Source organism: Pseudophryne corroboree, chromosome 1, assembly GCF_028390025.1.
Source record: "Pseudophryne corroboree isolate aPseCor3 chromosome 1, aPseCor3.hap2, whole genome shotgun sequence".
Taxonomy (NCBI): domain Eukaryota; kingdom Metazoa; phylum Chordata; class Amphibia; order Anura; family Myobatrachidae; genus Pseudophryne; species Pseudophryne corroboree.
The window spans coordinates 97,563,307-97,584,696 of NC_086444.1; the positions used below are offsets into that span (position 1 = coordinate 97,563,307).

Sequence of the window (21,390 nt, forward strand, 5' to 3'; positions counted from 1 at the left end):
GACCATGGGGATTATACCAAAGCTCCCAAACGGGCGGGAGAGTGCGGATGACTCTGCAGCACCGAATGAGAGAACTCCAGGTCCTCTTTAGCCAGAGTATCAAATTTGTAAAATTTTACAAACGTGTTCTCCCCTGACCACGTAGCTGCTCGGCAAAGTTGTAATGCCGAGACTCCTCGGGCAGCCGCCCAGGATGAGCCCACTTTCCTTGTGGAATGGGCCTTTACAGATTTAGGCTGTGGCAGGCCTGCCACAGAATGTGCAAGTTGGATTGTACTACATATCCAACGTGCAATCGTCTGTTTAGACGCAGGAGCACCCAACTTGTTGGGTGCATACAATGTAAACAACGAGTCAGATTTTCTGACTCCAGCTGTCCTTGAAATATATATTTTTAATGCTCTGACAACGTCCAGTAACTTGGAGTCCTCCAAGTCGCTAGTAGCCGCAGGCACCACAATAGGCTGGTTCAAGTGAAATGCCGAAACCACCTTAGGGAGAAATTGAGGACGTGTCCTCAATTCTGCCCTGTCCGAATGGAATATCAGATATGGGCTTTTGTATGACAAAGCTGCCAACTCCGAAACTCTCCTGGCTGAAGCCAGGGCCAACAGCATGGTTACCTTCCATGTAAGGTATTTTAAATCTACCGATTTTAAAGGCTCAAACCAATGAGATTTGAGAAAATTTAGAACCACGTTCAAATCCCACGGTGCCACTGGAGGCACTATTGGGGGTTGTATATGTAGTACACCTTTGACAAAAGTTTGTACTTCAGGCACTGACGCCAATTCCTTCTGGAAGAAAATTGATAAGGCCGAAATTTGAACTTTAATGGTCCCCAATTTGAGGCCCATAGACAATCCTGCTTGCAGGAAATGTAAGAATCGACCCAATTGAAATTCTTCCGTTGGAGCCTTCTTGGCCTCACACCACGCAACATATTTTCTCCAAATGCGGTGATAATGTTGTGCGGTCACTTCTTTCCTGGCTTTAATTAAAGTAGGAATAACTTCCTCAGGAATGCCCTTCTCTTTTAGAATCCGGCGTTCAACCGCCATGCCGTCAAACGCAGCCGCGGTAAGTCTTGGAACATACAAGGTCCCTGCTGAAGCAGATCCCTTCTTAGAGGTAGAGGCCACGGATCCTCCGTGAGCATCTCTTGAAGTTCCGGATACCAAGTTATTCTTGGCCAGTCCGGAGCTACCAGTATTGTTCTTACTCCTCTTTTCCGTATAATTCTCAGTACCTTTGGTATGAGAGGCAGAGGAGGGAACACATACACTGACTGGTACACCCACGGTGTTACCAGAGCGTCCACAGCTATTGCCTGAGGGTCTCTTGACCTGGCGCAATACCTGTCCAATTTTTTGTTGAGGCGAGACGCCATCATGTCCACCTTTGGTTTTTCCCAACGGTTCACAATCATGTGGAAAACTTCTGGATGAAGTCCCCACTCTCCCGGGTGAAGGTCGTGTCTGCTGAGGAAATCTGCTTCCCAGTTGTCCACTCCCGGGATGAACACTGCTGACAGTGCTACGACATGATTCTCCGCCCAGCGCAGAATCCTTGCAGCTTCTGCCATTGCACTCCTGCTTCTCGTGCCGCCTTGTCGGTTTACGTGGGCGACTGCCGTGATGTTGTCGGACTGGATCAACACCGGCTGACCCTGAAGCAGCGATTTTGCCAGGCTTAGAGCATTGTAGATCGCTCTTAGCTCCAGTATATTTATGTGAAGAGACGTCTCCAGGTTTGACCACACGCCCTGGAAGTTTCTTCCCTTTGTGACTGCTCCCCAACCTCGTAGGCTGGCATCCGTAGTCACCAGGACCCAGTCCTGTATGCCGAATCTGCGGCCCACTAACAGATGGGCAGTCTGCAACCACCACAGGAGAGACAACCTTGTTCTCGGTGACAGTGTTATCCGCTGATGCATGTGCAGATGCGATCCGGACCATTTGTCCAGCAGATCCCACTGAAATGTTCGTGCATGGAATCTGCCGAATGGAATCGCTTCGTACGAAGCCACCATCTTTCCCAGGACTCTTGTGCATTGATGTACTGACACAGTTCCTGGTTTTAGGAGGTTCTTGACAAGTTCGGATAACTCCCTTGCTTTCTCTTCCGGGAGAAATACCTTTTTCTGAACCGTGTCCAGAATCATGCCCAGGAACAGCAGATGTGTTGTCGGGGTCAATTGAGATTTTGGAAGATTTAGAATCCACCCGTGTTGCTGAAGCACTACTTGTGTTAGCGCTACACCGACTTCCAGCTGTTCTCTGGACTTTGCCCTTATCAGGAGATCGTCCAAGTAAGGGATAATTAATACGCCTTTTCTTCGTAGAAGAACCATCATTTCGGTCATTACCTTGGTAAAGACCCGAGGGGCCGTGGACAACCCAAACGGCAGCGTTTGAAACTGATAATGACAGTCTTGTATCACGAACCTGAGATACCCTTGGTGTGAGGGGTAAATCGGGACATGTAGATAAGCATCTTTTATGTCCAAGGACACCATGAAGTCTCCTTCTTCCAGATTCGCTATCACTGCTCTGAGTGACTCCATCTTGAACTTGAATTTCTTTATGTACAGGTTCAAGGATTTCAGATTTAGAATAGGCCTTACCGAACCGTCCGGTTTCGGTACCACAAATAGTGTGGAATAATACCCCTTTCCCTGTTGTAGGAGGGGTACCTTGACTATCACCTGCTGAGAATACAGCTTGTGAATGGCTTCCAAAACCAACGTCCTTTCTGAGGGAGACGTTGGTAAAGCAGACTTTAGGAACCGGCGAGGGGGAGACCTTTCGAACTCCAGCATGTAACCCTGAGATACTATCTGCAGGACCCACGGGTCCACTTGTGAGGGAACCCATTGATTGCTGAAAATCTTGAGTCGACCCCCCACCGTTCCTGAGTCCGCTTGTAAAGCCCCAGCGTCATGCTGATGGCTTTGTAGAAGCCGGGGCGGGCTTCTGTTCCTGGGCAGGGGCTGCTTGCTGCCCTTTCTTACCCTTTCCTCTGCCTCGCGGCAGATAAGACTGTCCTTTTGGTCGCTTTTTATAGGAGCGAAAGGACTGCGGCTGAAAAGACGGTGTCTTTTTCTGTTGGGAGGGGGTCTGAGGTAAAAAAGTGGATTTGCCGGCAGTTGCCGTGGCCACCAGGTCCGAAAGACCGACCCCAAACAATTCCTCTCCTTTATATGGCAATACTTCCATATGCCTCTTGGAATCCGCATCACCTGACCACTGTCGCGTCCATAAACTTCTTCTGGCAGATATGGACATCGCGCTTACTCTTGATGCTAGAGTACAAACATCCCTCTGAGCATCTCGCATATAAAGGAAAGCATCCTTTAATTGCTCTAGAGTCAATAAAATACTGTCCCTATCCAGGGTATCAATATTTTCAGTCAGAGAATCCAACCACACTACCCCAGCACTGCACATCCAGGCTGAGGCTATTGCCGGTCGCAGTATAACACCAGTATGTGTGTATATACTCTTCAGTGTAGTTTCCAGCCTCCTATCTGCTGGATCCTTGAGGGCGGCCGTATCAGGAGACGGCAACGCCACTTGCTTTGATAAACGTGTGAGCGCCTTATCCACCCTAGGGGGTGTTTCCCAGCGCGCCCTAACCTCTGGTGGGAAAGGGTATAATGCCAATAACTTCTTGGAAATTAGCAGTTTTCTATCGGGGTTAACCCACGCTTCATCACACACGTCATTCAATTCCTCTGATTCTGGAAAAAATACAGGTAGTTTTTTCACCCCCCACATAATACCCCTTTTTGAGGTACCAGCAGTATCAGAGATCTGCAAAGCCTCCTTCATTGCCGTGATCATATAACGTGTGGCCCTATTGGAAAATACGTTTGTTTCTTCACCGTCGACACTAGATTCATCTGTGTCGGTACCCGTGTCGACTGACTGAGGTAAAGGACGTTTTACAGCCCCTGACGGTGTCTGAGACGCCTGAACCGGTACTAACTGGTTTGCCGGGCGTCTTATTTCGTCAACTGACTTTTGTAATGTGCTGACATTATCACGTAATTCCATAACTAAAGCCATCCATTCCGGTGTCGACTCCCTAGGGGGTGACATTACCATCATCGGCAATTGCTCTGCCTCCACACCAACATCGTCCTCATACATGTCGACACACACGTACCGACACACAGCAGCCACACAGGGAATGCTCTAATCGAAGACAGGACCCCCTAGCCCTTTGGGGAGACAGAGGGAGAGTTTGCCAGCACACACCAAAAGCGCTATAAATGTATATAAACAACCCTAGAAGGTGTTGTTTACTATATATGCGCTCTTAATATATAAATATCGCCAATTTATGCCCCCCTTCTCTTTGTTACCCTGTTTCTGTAGTGCAGTGCAGGGGAGAGACCTGGGAGCCTTCCTCACCAGCGGAGCTGAGCAGGAAAATGGCGCTGAGTGCTGAGGAGAATAAGCTCCGCCCCTTTTTCGGCGGGCTTTTCCCCGGTTTTTAAGAAACTGGCCTGGGTTAAAATACATACATATAGCCTTAATGGCTATATGTGATGTATTTATTTTGCCACTAAAGGTAATTATATTGCTGCCCAGGGCGCCCCCAGCAGCGCCCTGCACCCTCCGTGACTGAGTCAGTGAGCCGTGTGACAACAATGGCGCACAGCTGCCGTGCTGTGCGCTACCTTCAAGAAGACTGAGGAGTCTTCTGCCGCCTGCTTTCCGGACCTCCGTTCTGCCGTCTCTTCAGCGTCTGTAAGGGGGATCGGCGGCGCGGCTCCGGGACGTACCCCAGGCTGACCTGTGTTCCGACTCCCTCTGGAGCTAAGTGTCCAGTAGCCTAAGACTCCAATCCATCCTGCACGCAGGTGAGTTGGAAATCTCTCCCCTAAGTCCCTCGATGCAGTGATCCTGTTGCCAGCTGGAATCACTGAGATTGAAACCTAAAAAAAAACTTTTCTAAACAGCTCTTTAGGAGAGCCACCTAGATTGCACCCTCTCGGACGGGCACAAAAACCTAACTGAGGCTTGGAGGAGGGTCATAGGGGGAGGAGCCAGTACGCACCATGTGACCTAAAAGCTTTTTTAGATGTGCCCTGTCTCCTGCGGAGCCCGCTATTCCCCATGGTCCTGACGGAGTCCCAGCATCCACTAGGACGTTAGAGAAATATTAAATGACATGAAGTGTACTTGTAGTTGGTGGTGTCTAAGCATGCCTAGCGTGAGGGGATGTCCGCTGACAAGATTGGTGGACCCGGGGAAAGGTCTGTAAGGACCAAGAGAGAGGAGTGAGGGGCCCCTGCGAGCAGGGAGGAAGGCGGCAGTTGGAGGGAGCAGTTGGTGCCGCAGCAGCTGGAGTGAGGCAAGGCACAGAGACTGGGGGAGTGAAGGTGTCCGTGCCAGTGTCTACGGGACCGGATTGATCGCCACTGGTCGGAGGTGGCAGCGGCGTGGTGACGGAGGTTGGTGAACCGACCCGGGGTCCTCCGGAGGCAAGCAGGTGACAGGCAGCGAGGAGTGAGTTAGGGCTGGTGACAGGAGAGAGGCAGCGCTATGCAGTGATACTGCAGGGATCGGAGTAAGTGATTACCGATGTCAGCGTCTGGCTGGAGCTGGTGTGCAGCACTGCTTTCGGGATCCAAAGGTGGCTGTGAGGAGATAATAGGAACGGCCTGAGGGAGGAGAGTCCGAGCCTATAAGCCCAGCAGTGGGTTGCGCAGAAGAGACTAGTACTGCCTTTAGCTCAGAGTCCCCTGCTTGAGTTAACCCCATTGAGCTACTAATAATCTGGGTTGCCCTGCCTGAGAGAGGTGACTAGAGACTGTGTCAGTAAAGGGATCGTAACCAGTCCCCTTAGCCCAGTATGGCTGAACTCTGTTTTGCATCTGCCTACTCAGTACTACAAGAGTGATAAACCGACTGCCCAGGAGCCGGGGGAGTGCGCCCGAGTTATAACCCTTAAGCTTCACAGTATTACAAAGTGATATATTATTAGCTGAGACAGCCATTACAGCACAATCTGCCACTATTATATAAGGATGGATAGTATGTAAAAAGAGTAGCTACGGCTCTATGAAAAGTACCATAATGAGACCGCATAAGTACTTAATGTATCATGTCCCACATTAGTTGAACTGTACGTGGGGAATTGCCTGAAATTTTGACTCAGGAGAGGTGATAGGTATCCGCACCTACCCTAATAAACTGGAGTCTAGGACAGGTGAGCAGAGTCCCTGTATTACTGGTGTACAGACTAGAAATACCTGCAGGGTAGAGAGGGGAGTGCCTGTTCTATCTGCACAGGACATATAAAAGCCAAGACTTTACTAGTATGGGTGTGCATGGAGTCTGTTGAAGCACATAAATCCTGCAGACACTCCAGAGAGTAACATAAGGACTTCGACACCATCTAATGCTTACAGAGTGACAATTTACGCTAGAAGACAATCCCTATTTGGAGCACCTCACCACAGCAGGTTTAATAAGTTTCAGGTACTTGGAGGCTATCCACATGTCATCTCACATCCCATGAGAGCATTGAACAAGGATTTCACTATTAGCGGAGGATTACAACCAATGCAAAACTTTAGTGCCCAACAATTTACCTACTGCAGTTAAACCAAATACTGAAATACCCAGGTATTCAAGGTTAAAGTACATGCACATTCTATAATGGTAAATTTGTTTTTGTTTTTCCGGAACCAAGGTAATTTTTGTGAAATTGCATGCAAGGTACAATGTATAGGTGGGTACTAAGGGCTAGAGGGTGATTGGTATGACATTAAGACTGTTGGTTACATAATATTTGCTATTAAATGTTACCTATACTTACCGGATGGTGGACCTTTATTCCCTGGGATCGCTGTAGTTTCCTGAGAACAAACACCAGTGTATGGTAAGTGACCCATTGAGAAAAAGTATAACCCTAAAAGAAAACACAGTACTACAAATACTACAAAGGTAGCTAGGGGGCTTTCCCAAGCAAGCCCCATAGAATTCTTATAGCTTGGGTGGAGGCACATATAGTCTTAACATTCTGCAGGGATAGTATCCGCTGCATACAGAAAAAGGGGGTTACATTTATGGAGGCACTGCTGAGATGCTGAACCCCTTGAAAACTCCTGACTTATATTAGCTCATGATGGAAATTGTGAAGGGGCAGGACAAATACCGCTGGTACAAAGAGAAGGGAGTAGAAGCTACCTGTAGATTTGGCATAGGGGGAAATTCTAATGCTGTGACTGACAATGATGTGATGAAAGCATTGTCCAAATTGTACGGGTTAACACGCCCTTATGTGGTAGATCGGTGGAGAGGATCCATCAGGGATACTTATGCCTTGCTAATCAGCAATAGCTCCCCATTGGATTTTACCTTACTCCCTAGTATGATCCTAGTGGAGAACATTCCTGGGAGGAAATTTCAGTTGATATGGCCCGAAACTAGTAATGAGACGGAGGAGGCCACTTCAGACAAAAATACTGATCCGGGGCAACCCTATTCAAATGAGGATCCCATTAATAGCCACACCGGAAAAGACCTTCCTACTCGTAAAGCTGCATTGTCCGAGTCACCTGCAGAAGCAGTGGTTGATAAAGTTGTGAGCCAATTGGAGCAATGGCATTACGAGGAAGGATATCGGCGGTTACGCATATTCTCAGGGATTACTCCTGTGCCGGCGGGTGAAGAGACATATGACTTGTGGCGGGAGGCTGCCATCCAGCATTCTGAGGAGTGGCAATGCCCCGATCATATCAAGAGACAACGTGTTGTGGAGAGCTTGAGGGGGCCAGCCATGGGGTAATTCAAGCTACCAGGAGAAGCAATCATAATGATACTTTTTAGGTGATTATATTGAAGCCTTGGATTTCTCCTATGGAACGTTGGAAGACGTCGGCGATCTTTTATCACAACTGAATAGTACGTACCAGGAGTATGGGGAAACTTTGACCCACTATATTTACCGAGTGGATCGATTGATATAAAAAATTGTCGACAAAGGTGGTATCGCCAAAGAGCAGGTGGATGAAAGGCGGATCATACAGGTACTTAAAGGTGCACTTACCAGTAGTCCGGTGGCACAGAAATTACGGTGTACATTATCCAAAACTACTCCCCCTACCTTGACCGAGTTGGTAAGAGAGGTTAAATTGGAGGAGGTTCAGATTGAAACTCGAGAAAAATCAATAAAAAAAGTAAAGGTAGTGTTACCAGCTCCTGAAAAACCAGAGAAACCCCTCATGGATGACCGATTGATAAAGCTATTGGAAGAGTTCTATATCAGGAGCAGAATGGTGAAGCTAAACCCATCTCATACATCAGTCGTGGACTGTCTGCTAGTGAAAAGAATTATCCCGTTCACAAATTGGAATTTCTGGCTTTGAAATGGGCCTTAGCAGACAAATTCCATGACTTTTTGTATGGGGTATCCTTTACGGTACTTACCGATAATAATCCATTGACGTATGTGCAAACGACTGCCAAACTCGACGCAACTGGGCATCGATGGCTGGCGGCATTGTCCAATTACGATTTTACTATCAAGTATAAACCTGGATTCAGCAACAAAGATGCAGATGCTTTATCCCGAATGCCACGACAAGACAAACCGAGCCTTAGCCCTCCTGATGAATGGGTAGAAGTTCCGGCGGCCACAGTGAAAGGATTATGTTTTCAAATTAGTGAACTACAGTATACACCAATCCCCGCTGTTGTTTCGATGGGGTCTTCGATTGCTGCCCTGCCTCCTTTGTACTGTTGGCTGGATTATGCTGACACGGATGGTCTGGACGTAGTGAACCGGGAACAGATGAGTCATGAGCAACATGCTGATAAAGACCTATATCCGATCATTCAGATGGTAGAGCGACATTTGTGCAAGACCCCAGCTTTACCTATGACAGCCAAAGTGTTAGCCAGGCAGAAACGAAAGTTGAAGTTAAGGCAAGGAATATTGTTTCGTAAAACCTGGAACAGGGACGGTTCTTATAGATTGCAACTTGTCTTACCTAGTAAATACATTCCTACTGTGTTGAAATCTCTCCATGACCGTTATGGGCACTTGGGGTATGAAAAAACCCAGGGGTTGATTTCGGAGTGGTTCTACTGGCCATTCATGAATAGAGATATTGACGAGTACTGCAAGACCTGTGGAGACTGCATCGGTCGGAAGAAATTGCCTGAGAAAGCAGCGTCGTTGGTTAATACAGTTAGTAATGGTCCAATGAACCTAATATGTATTGATTTTCTGTCATTGGAGGGTCCAGGGGGAAAGGATAGCAACATCTTAGTTGTAACTGATCATTTCACCAGATACGCCCAGGCTTATGTGACAACTAATCAGAAAGCAGTAACCGTAGCTCGAACCCTATGGGACAAGTTTTTTATCCATTATGGATTACCAGCTTGCCTACATACGGATCAGGGAAGAGACTTCGAGAGTCGGTTAATCAGGGAATTATGTGAGTGCTGCGGTATACGCAAGTCTAGAACAACCGCTTACCACCATCAAGGAGACCCTCAACCGGAACGATTTAACCGTACGCTATTGAACATGTTGGGCACATTTAGCGGTGACAAGAAACAGTGTTGGAAGCAGTATCTGTCGCAGTTGGTTCATGCTTATAACTGCACCAAGAATGAGAGCACCGGATACTCCCCGTATCGTTTAATGTTTGGGCGAGAGGCACGACTTCCCATCGATGTGAGCTTGGGAACCAAGATAAACCATAACCATTCCATTGGGTCCTCTCATAGTCAATACATCAGGCAGTTACGGCGACAGTTAGCGGAGGCCTATCGGACTGCACAGCTTGAAGCCCAGAAATTAGGGAAAAGGAACAAGCAAAGATATAACATCCATGTGAAAGAAAATAAGTTAATACCAGGGGATAAAGTATTAGTCAGACTGCTAGGTTTGCCTAGACGTCAGAAGCTCAGTAACCGCTGGAAATCTCAGCCTTATATTGTCGTGAGACAACTTCCCAATATCCCTGTATATCAATTAAGGCCTGAAAATGATCAAGGACCCATATTGACGTATCATAGACAGCATTTATTACCAATTGCGCCAGGAGTTAGATGGGAAGAAACTGGTTTACATACGGGAAAAGTTAAAAAGAGCTATAGTAAAGAAATACCCATACTATCCCCTAATGAAATTAATGAGACAGAGTGTCTTACAGAGGATGAATGGTATGGGCCGGGACGATATTATAAAGACTCTGGTCAGATGGTTAGCGATAATGAAGTAGAGAATGAGGTTGATCACCAAGAGCCATCTAGGAACACAAATACAGCTGAGTGGGTAGTGGAAGGTGGTAGTACAACTCAGGAAAGGGATTGGGATATTCAGGATGATCCCATGTCAGAAGACAATTCCCATAATCTATTACAAAGTCCATCAGAGATGAGTGTAGAGGCCCCAAGGTCAGGAATAGAAGCCCTACGGCCTCAAAGGGCTCGAAGGCCCCCGAACATACTCACCTATGATAGATTAGGAGTACCTAATGATGCCCCTTTGGTATTACAACCGAAAGTAGTGATGCCTTGGCCATATTTTGACTATACTATATAGCTTATCTGCAACTTTCCCAGGCTCCTATTTATTCACGTGCTTTACAGTACCTGATTTTCCTAGCCGGTCCCCCTTGCTAGTACTGATCAGGCCCAACGCTGCTTGGCTTCCAAGATCGAACGTATTTGGACATTGCCAGCGTGGTATGACTGTACCGACGTTGTGCCCTCTGGGTTATTTGCTCCAATCCTCCTTATTTGTTTATATTTTTATCAAAGGTTAGATCTACATATAGATTTGTCAAGTAATGAAAGTCTAAGGGTGTTGGTAGGAAGGGGGTGGGTGGCTGGTTGGAGGTTAAGGGCGGGGATTGGGGTTAGGGGGGCGGATGGGGAATGGTATATGGAACGGAAGGGATAAAGGAATGGGGAAGCAGTTAAAATATTTTAGTACCGTATCTTATAAAAAGGGAGCAATCTCATAGTTGTCGTTGAATCCCCTTGGCTGTAATGTTTGCGGTTGGAAAATCCAAAACATTTCCCGGCGCAATAATTTATTGGCGAACTCACCACCTCTTTCTCCCAGTTGTACCAGTTCGATGGCTTTGAATAATACAAAAAAACTATAACCAGGCGCTAATGTATCATTACCATATTTAGATAATAGTATTACTGGTAAAAAAATTTTGCTTTATAAATGATATTACATTCTGCGTACAAACCAGCTGCAGGAGAAAGCTTGACTTGGGGTAAGTCAAGTCAAAAAGAACCGGCACTACACAGTCCCGGTAACACTAGAACAGCAAACGAATCCCCTCCTGCGCTATAAATGTTATGATATGGCTCAGAGTTCAATGAAAAACAAATATATAACTTATATTATATATATTTTTTATTTTATTTAATAGTATTCCATATAAATATATATATAAATTACACTTCAGACCGGTCAAATATGAAAAATCATTTACATATCTCTTGCCTAACTAAAGGAGGTGGATCTAAGATAAACTTCTGTGCACAGAAAAAATGTAAAAATATAAAATTAATAAAAAAAAATCAGTCCATATGAAAAAGGTTACCCGCTAGATTCACACCCATGAAATAGGTAGCATATTCATGTGTTGTATTGTATTGGATATCCTCAATACGTTACCACTTTGCAAAGAAGACAATGTTGTGCAATAGAACTGCTCCCCGCAGGAGCCTTACATGCGGCTTGCACCAGTGGTTGTCACACGGGAAAGTTCAAATGACATGTGAGACGGACTCGGGCTGCGGGAACGGCGCTTCACTAGCGCCTGCTGTGCTGATATTTCACCCGACTTCCAGGCTCTATGAGTCCACGTCTCCGAGTGCCGTATGCAGACACCATCTTAGATCCACCTCCTTTAGTTAGGCAAGAGATATGTAAATGATTTTCGATGGCTTTGAATGTCAAGGCTTCAGGATTGGAGTTGTGTGATGAAATGAAATGTTTAGAAACAGCGTGGCTATCTACTTTATTCCTGATGTTCCTCACATGCTCCTGTATTCTTAGCTTCAAAGGTCGCTTTGTCTTTCCAATTGTACTGTTTCCCGCAGTCACACTCTAGGAGGTAGATGACCGATTGAGTGTTGCAGTTCATGTAATTTTTGATTTTATATTCCTTCTTTTTTTCCACGTCGGTGAAGGTTTTCCTGTTGGGATGTAGATGTCTGCATATGTTACATCGCCCACATTTATAAGAGCCAACACACTTAGGCCAGGTGGAATCTTTCTCTTGGTCAGACCTCAGCATGCTGGGGGCCAGAATATCCTTGAGGTTACTTGGTTTTTTTAAAACTATTTCAGGACGAGGAGGGAGGATTTCTTTGAGGATGGGGTCCATGAGCAATATTCTCCAAAGGTTTCTGAATGAATAGCGGATAGATTTCTCATGTCGGCTATAGGTTGTTACGAATGCCGTGGAGTTATTCGTTTTATCCCTTGTTTTGTATTCCAGCAGTTCGGGTCTGTCAATTGCATTAGTTCTATTTATAGCTTCCTTCAGAATAGTATCTGGGTATTCTTTTTGCTTGAACCTGTTGCTATACATCTCTAGCTGTGATTGGCAGTCCTCAGGTTTACTACAATTCCTTTTTATTCTACTAAATTGGGAGAATGGAATGTTATTTTTCCAACTTTTAAGGTGGTTACTCTTGTAGGAGATAGCTGTTGGTGTCTACTTGTTAAATGAAGTTTTTCGTTACAACTCCCCCACTCTCTCCCATGAGAATTAAATCCAGAAATTCAATCTGCTCCTTGTTCGTATTGAAAGTAAACACAAGATTCATTCCATTGGTGCTGATGTGTTTAAAAAATTGGTTAAAACTTTCAATGTCTCCATCCCAGATAATTAAAATATCATCAATGTATCTACGATAAAAGATGATGTTGCTTTTAAAATCAAGGTGGTCATGTATAAAAGCTTTCTCCCAACACCCCATAAAAAGATTTGCGAAACTGGGCGCGAAAATTGTACCCATTGCAGTGCCGCACTGTTCTAAATAAAACTGGTCCATGAATTTAAAATAATTGTGATGAAGAATAAAATACATGATGTCACAAATAAAATTCTTATGGTCAGTTGTTAATGTGGTATCTCTGTCCAAAAATTCTTTACACGCTTTCACTCCCTTCTCATGTTCAATACATGTGTATAGTGATTGAACATCTATCGTGACCCACATATGAGTCCTTCCACTCCATATCTTTCAGAAGGCTCAAAACTGATGTGGTGTCTTTGAGATATGACGGGAGATCCTTAACGTATGGTTTTAAAAAGACATCAGCGTAAGTTAGTGAGTCTATACCCGCCACAATCGGTCTTCCGGGCGGGTTATCCAAGTTTTGTGAATTTTGGGTAAAAAGTAAAAAATGGGGGTGGTGGGGTCTGATCTCATTAGGAATTGATACTCCTCTTTGGTCATGATTTCTGATCTTAAACCATGTTTCAAACGTGTCCTCAATTCTTCAATATATTCATCCTTCGGGTCTCCTGAGTTTCTTGTAAGACTCTCTATCTGATAGTAGTCTTTCTGCCTCTGCAGTGTATTTTGCCCGATCCATGATGACCAGCCCCCCCCCCCCCATGTCAGCTTGTTTAATAATGATCCCTTTATTTTTCTGTAAATTTTTTAGGGCCTCACTTTCTCTGTTGCTCATATTCTTCTCTTGTATTTTCTCCTGGTCCAATTCGCATAGGTCTTTCTTAACCAGTTCGTAGAACATACTGATGTTACTCCCTTTGGACTCTAGAGGGTAGTATTTTGAAGTTGGTTTTAGACCTGACTTTGAGCGATTCTCAAAGTTCGCTATGACTGCATCCTCCTTTTTCAAAAAATGTCTCTTCAAAGCTAATTTTCTGACAAACTTGTTCAGGTCGATGAAGGTGTCGAATTTGTTGAGTCCTTTCGTTGGGGCAAAAGTGAGTCCTCTATTTAAAACAGATATTTCTGGTTCAGTTAATGGGTGTTGGGATAAATTGAATATGCCTTTGTCTTTTGGGTTAGTTGTTAGAATGTTCTTTTCTTGTATTCCCTCCCTCCTTCCTCCTCGGGATCCTCTTCTTCTGTATGCCTTCTTTTGAGGGGCAATGCATGACGTATATCCTCTTTCACTGTATTTCTTATGGTTGTCTTTTGTCTTGCACCTGTCCTTTGGGATAAAAAATACTGTTCACTGTTTGATCCATACCTTTGTACGGTCAAAAATCTATTGGACGTCTTGATACTGCTATTTGGAGTATTTCTGTTCTTGTTCTGTATGGCATTAGTCCTTGAGGTTGCGGGTTTCCAACCTCCTTCCTCTGTTCTTGGATTGAATTGTTCATTGGTATTGAACCTGCTCCAATTCTTCACTCTCCCTTTTTCATAGTCGTTTTTGTCCCTTAGGAACTTCTTTTCCTTCCCTTTAATAACCTCTTCCTCAATCCGCTCCATTTTCTTGTTTAGGACTTTTTCATTGACCTTGTAGTCCTCCTTATCCTTGATGGTTTCCAGCTCTCTCTCCTTCAATTTGATTTCATTCTCTAGGGATGATAAGGATTTCTTTTTTTCATCGATAAGGAGTTTCATTAGGTCTAAAGAGCAGGTGTGCAGTATTTTGTCCCACTTTTCTATAAATGGCCACTCCTGGTTACCAAATGTGGGTTGTTTAAGGAGATGGAGGCCCCTTGGGACTCTGTCCATTGAGATGTAATGCTCAAGGCCCTTCACATCCCACCATGTTTTGACCTCTTTGGTAAGAAGTCTTTCAATTCCCCCAAAATAAATCATCTATTTTTGGGGGGAATGGTATATGGAATGGGGAAGCGGTTACAATATTTTAGTACCGTATCTTATAAAAAGGGAGCAATCTCATAGTTGTCGTTGAATCCCCTTGGCTGTAATGTTTGCAGTTGGAAAATCCGAAACATTTCCCGGCGCGATAATTTATTGGCGAGATCACCACCTCTTTCTCCCAGTTGTACCAGTTCGATGGCTTTGAATGTCAAGGCTTCAGGATTGGAGTTGTGTGTTGAAATGAAATGTTTAGAAACAGCGTGGCTATCTACTTTATTCCTGATGTTCCTCACATGCTCCTGTATTCTTAGCTTCAAAGGCCGCTTTGTCTTTTTTGAGGGACTCAGCAGACGCCCCATCAATAATAGAGGGGAGTGTTTTCTAGGTTGCCGGTTGCACAAACATATCTGTGTTCTAGCACAAGTGGCGCAATATTATCCCTTGCTTGCTCAAATATATATATATATATATATTTATTTACTCACTCACTCCAACAGACCGCCTCTCTGTTTTGTGGCTGCTTCAGCTGCTCACAGCACAGACTGTAGCAGCCGGCGCACGCCCCCTCTGAACTCCGGCCCCCTCCAGCCAGCCCCGCCAATCTGGTGCGACCTGGGAGTAAATTCCCGGGTTGCACCTTTCAGACCTAAGTCGGGTTGCCTTCTCGGGACTTGAGTCCCGTGAAAAACCCAGGTAAATTGAAGGGTTGGCGACCCGGATCACATTCCCGGGTCGCTGCCTTTCAGACATACCACATTCCCGGGTTGATGCGCGTTCATGTGCAAAATTCCGGGAATTTGGAGCATGTCTGAAAGGGGTATTAATCAGTACCTCAGTCAATTTGATTTAACCATCTGGACTCAAGCATTCATTTCTTACAATAACCCCAGTCTCCTGGAACATTCTGCTGATATATCACTCCCGTTCCCCCAGCACTCTCCTTTTCTGCTGACATGGCAGTCTCCTCACTATGAATAGGGGACCCTGATGTGTGACTTTCTACACTGGTGTTGCTGAATATATTAGTAGCCCAGCTAATATACCAATAGATAGGGATAGATAAACTATATAAAGTTTCTATGGGTTGCAGGATGGGTATAAATTATTATTAGATGAATATAAAAAATAAAACCAGGAGGGGTCATGTCATCTACAGACTGCAAGTTAAGCAAAGTAAAGTTGTTCATTAATTTTAAATAGTTAATTAAGCAGTAACGTAAACATAGTTTCCAAAAGTAAAAGCATAATAATTCTGGTGTTTTAGTCTATAGATGACATGATGCATATTTAATCTCTATATAAAATCATGATTCATAATAATCTCTAAATAAAACTCTGATATGAAAATGAAAGACGTCTATCTGCTTTTCTCAGATTAATCTATCGTCAATTTAAATACCTGGCCTGGTTATTGGGGGGTCATTCCGAGTTGATCGCTCGCTAGCAGTTTTTAGCAGCCGTGCAAATGCAATGCCGCCACCCACTGGGAGCATATTTTAGCTTAGAAGTGCGAACGAATGTATCGCAGAGCGCGTGCAAAAAATTTTTGGGTAGTTTCAGAGTAGCTCAAAACCTACTCAGCGCTTGCGATCACTTCAGCCTATTCAGTTCCGGATTTGACATCACACACCCGCCTGGCGTTCACCCAGCCATGCCTGCGTTTTTCTGGTACGCCTGCATTATTCCAACACTCCCTGAAAACGGTCAGTTGCCACCCAGAAACGCCCACTTCATGTCAATCACTCTACGGCAACAAGTGCGACTGAAATGCAGCGCTAGACCCTGTGCAAAACTACATCATTCGTTGTGCCCATACGTCACGCATGCACATGCGCAGAACTGCCGTTTTTTAGCCTGATCGCAGCGAACAAATGCAGCTATCAATCAACTCGGACTGACCCCCATTGTCCATTACTATAACGAGTACTCATTTAACAATCAACTGATGCTGTAAGTAAAGAATGTATTTTATAAATATTGAGCTCACAATAATTAATTACATTGGACTGTGGTTATATTGTGGCTGCAGACACAGATTTCTTGGATATATTAGATGCTCATACATATTGCTTTATTTGGCTAAAAGTAATGGCCAGTTATCAGCGGCAGCTCCTACCTGGATGGAGGAAGGATGCTGCCGCTGGCTGTGCTGCCAGGTCCCTGCCGCCTTGTCTTCGTAGCCAGTTCCAGCACGCGTATAATGTAGCTGACAGCTTCTATCGACAGCATTGGCTGTAGCCCATAGAAGCCTGCTAGGGCTGTCCAAAAGGCAGGGAGTGGCTTCCTACAGGAAGCCAGCTCTTTGCTAATTTGATCCCGGTCTGGCAGTCCCGGAGGGAGGAAACACCTCACAATGGGACTGCCTTGTGTGTCTGACAGGGAGGACTTCACAGTCACAGTGAGGCCAGTGCAGTCTCACGGACTGCATCTGGCTCACTGAGCTGAATGGGGTTGGGGATTTTACTGGGGGGCGGGGGCTGCAGGACAGGTAAAAATTTACCACTGTTACTAGTGTACAATACCTAGAATACATAGGTGTCTTATAGAGCTTAACGATCCAGACACTTATAAACATGGGGGTCTTTGGTGGCCGCTCTGATATTATATTCACTTTCTTTTTTCACTTTTCTGTAGAAATAATCAATTTTCATACTGTCAAATTATCAACATCAGAGTGGTGCACGAAACGTAAAAAGAAAAGGGAAGACAATATAAAAATAAAAAAAAATAAGATTTTACTTACCGATAAATCTATTTCTCATAGTCCGTAGTGGATGCTGGGGACTCCGTCAGGACCATGGGGAATAGCGGCTCCGCAGGAGACAGGGCACAAAAAGTAAGCTTTTAGGATCACATGGTGTGTACTGGCTCCTCCCCCCATGACCCTCCTCCAAGCCTCAGTTAGGTACTGTGCCCGGACGAGCGTACACAATAAGGAAGGATCTTGAATCCCGGGTAAGACTCATACCAGCCACACCAATCACACCGTACAACCTGTGATTTGAACCCAGTTAACAGTATGGATAACAACGAAGGAGCCTCTGAAAAGATGGCCCACAACAATAATAACCCGATTTTTGTAACAATAATTATGTACAAGTAATGCAGACAATCCGCACTTGGGATGGGCGCCCAGCATCCACTACGGACTATGAGAAATAGATTTATCGGTAAGTAAAATCTTATTTTCTCTAACGTCCTAGTGGATGCTGGGGACTCCGTCAGGACCATGGGGATTATACCAAAGCTCCCAAACGGGCGGGAGAGTGCGGATGACTCTGCAGCACCGAATGAGAGAACTCCAGGTCCTCCTCAGCCAGGGTATCAAATTTGTAGAATTTTACAAACGTGTTCCCGCCTGACCACGTAGCTGCTCGGCAAAGTTGTAAAGCCGAGACCCCTCGGGCAGCCGCCCAAGATGAGCCCACCTTCCTTGTGGAATGGGCATTTACAGATTTTGGCTGTGGCAGGCCTGCCACAGAATGTGCAAGTTGAATTGTACTACAAATCCAACGAGCAATAGTCTGCTTAGAAGCAGGAGCACCCAGCTTTTTGGGTGCATACAATATAAACAGCAAGTCAGACTTTCTGACTCCAGCCGTCCTGGAATTATATATATATATATATATATATATATATATTTTTTTTTTCAGGGCCCTGACAACGTCTAGCAACTTGGAGTCCTCCAAGTCCCTAGTAGCCGCAGGCACCACAATAGGTTGTTTCAGGTGAAACGCTGACACCACCTTAGGAAGAAACTGGGGACGAGTCCCAGTTCTGCCCCGTCCGAATGGAAAATCAAATATGGGCTTTTGTAAGACAAAGCCGCCAATTCTGACAATCGCCTGGCCGAGGCCAGGGCCAACAGCATGGTCACTTTCCATGTGAGATATTTCAAATCCACAGATTTGAGCGGTTCAAACCAATATGATTTGAGGAATCCCAACACTACTTTGAGATCCCACGGTGCCACTGGAGGCACAAAAGGGGCTGTATATGCAATACTCCCTTGACAAATGTCTGGACTTCAGGAACTGAAGCCAATTCTTTCTGGAAGAAAATCTACAGGGCCGAAACTTGAACCTTAATGGACCCCAATTTGAGGCTCATAGACACTCCTGTTTTCAGGAAGTGCAGAAATCGACCTAGTTGAAATTTCTTCGTGGGGCCTTCCTGGCCTCACCCACGCAACATATTTTCACCACATGTGGTGATAACGTTGTGCGGTCACCTCCTTCCTGGCTTTGACCAGGGTAGGTATGACCTCTTCCGGAATGCCTTTTCCCTTAGAATCCGGCGTTCAACCGCCATGCCGTCAAACGCAGCCGCGGTAAGTCTTGGAACAGACATGGTACTTGCTGAAGCAAGTCCCTTCTTAGCTCCTGAGGCCATTAGTCCTCTATGAGCATCTCTTGAAGTTCCGGGTACCAAGTCCCTCTTGGCCAATCCGGAGCCACGAGTATAGTTCTTACTCCTCTACGTCTTATAATTCTCAATACCTTGGTTATGAGAAGCAGAGGAGGGAACACATACACCGACTGTTACACCCACGGTGTTACCAGGACATCCACAGCTATCGCCTGAAGGTCTCGTGACCTGGCGCAATACCTGTCCCGTTTTTTGTTCGGGCGGGACGCCATCATGTCCACCTTTGGTCTTTCCCAACGGTTCACAATCATGCGGAAAACTTCCCTATGAAGTTCCCACTCTCCCGGGTGGAGGTCGTGCCTGCTGAGGAAGTCTGCTTCCCAGTCGTCCACTCCCGGAATGAACACTGCTGACAGTGCTATCACATGATTTTCCGCCTAGCGAAAAATCCTTGCAGTTTTGCCACTGCCCTCCTGCTTCTTGTGCCGCCCTTTCTGTTTACGTGGGCGACTGCCGTGATGTTATCCCACTGGATCAATACCGGCTGACCTTGAAGCAGAGGTCTTGCTAAGTTTAGAGCATTATAAATTTGCTCTTAGCTCCAGTATATTTATGTGGAGAGAATTCTCCAGACTTGATCACACTCCCTGGAAATTTTTTCCCTGTGTGACTGCTCCCCAGCCTCTCAGGCTGGCCTCCGTGGTCACCAGCATCCAATCCTGAATGCCGAATCTACGGCCCTCTAGAAGATGAGCACTCTGTAATCACCACAGGAGAGACACCCTTGTCCTTGGATATAGGGTTATCCGCTGATGCATCTGAAGATGCGATCCGGACCATTTGTCCAGCAGATCCCACTGAAGAGTTCTTGCGTGAAATCTGCCGAATGGAATCGCTTCGTAATAAGCCACCATTTTTACCAGGACTCTTGTGCAATGATGCACTGACACTTTTCCTGGTTTTAGGAGGATCCCGATTAGCTCGGAAAACTCCCTGGCTTTCTCCTCTGGGAGAAACACCTTTTTCTGGACTGTGTCCAGAATCATCCCTAGGACCAGCAGACGTGTCGTCGGAACAACTGCGGTTTTGGAATATTTAGAATCCACCCGTGTTGTCGTAGAACTACTTGAGATAGTGCTACTCCGACCTCTAACTGTTCTCTGGACCTTGTTCTTATCAGGAGGTCGTCCATTTTCTTTGAAGACGAATCCTCATTTCGGTCATTACCTTGGTAAGGACCCGGGGTGCCTTGGACAATCCAACGGCATCGTCTGAAACTGATAGTGACAGTTCTGTACCACGAACCTGAGATACCCTTGGTGAGAAAGGCAAATTTTTGGGACATGGAGGTAAGCATCCCTGATGTCCCGGGACACCATATAGTCCCCTTCTTCCCGGTTCGCTATCACTGCTCTGAGTGACTCCATCTGGATTTGAACCTTTGTAAGTGTTCAAATATTTCAGATTTAGAATAGGTCTCACCTAGCCTTCTGGCTTCAGTACCACAATATAGTGTGGAATAATACCCCTTTCCCTGTTGTAGGAGGGGTAATTTTATTATCACCTGCTGGGAATACAGCTTGTGAATTGTTTTCAATACTGCCTCCCTGTCGGAGGGAGACATTGGTACAGCAGACTACAGGAACCTGCGAGAGGGAAAAGTCTCGACATTCCAATCTGTACCCCTTGGATACTACTTGTAGGATCCAGGGGTCCTGTACGGTCCTAGCGTCATGCTGAGAACTTGGTAGAAGCGGTGGAGGGCTTCTGTTCCTGGGAATGGGCTGCCTGTTGCAGTCTTCTTCCCTTTCCTCTATCCCTGGGCAGATATGACTCTTATAGGGACGAAAGGACTGAGGCTGAAAAGACGGTGTCTTTTTCTGCAGAGATGTGACTTAGGGTAAAAAACTGTGGATTTTCCAGCAGTTGCCGTGGCCACCAGGTCCCATGGACCGACCCCAAATAACTCCTCCCCTTTATACGGCAATACATCTTTGTGCCGTTTGGAATCTGCATCACCTGACCACTGTCGTGTCCATAAACATCTTCTTGCAGATATGGACATCGCATTTACTCTTGATGCCAGAGTGCAAATATCCCTCTGCGCATCTCGCATATATAGAAATGCATCCTTTAAATGCTCTATAGTCAATAAAATACTGTCCCTGTCAAGGGTATCAATATTTTTAGTCAGGGAATC

At 45.6% G+C, this 21,390-nt stretch overlaps 1 pseudogene; it reads right to left on the bottom strand.

Annotated features, from left to right (window-relative positions):
- Positions 1-10,616: 10,616 nt before the first annotated feature.
- Positions 10,617-10,735, bottom strand: LOC134949066 (5S ribosomal RNA; annotated as a pseudogene).
- Between the last annotated feature and the right edge of the window lie 10,655 nt (positions 10,736-21,390).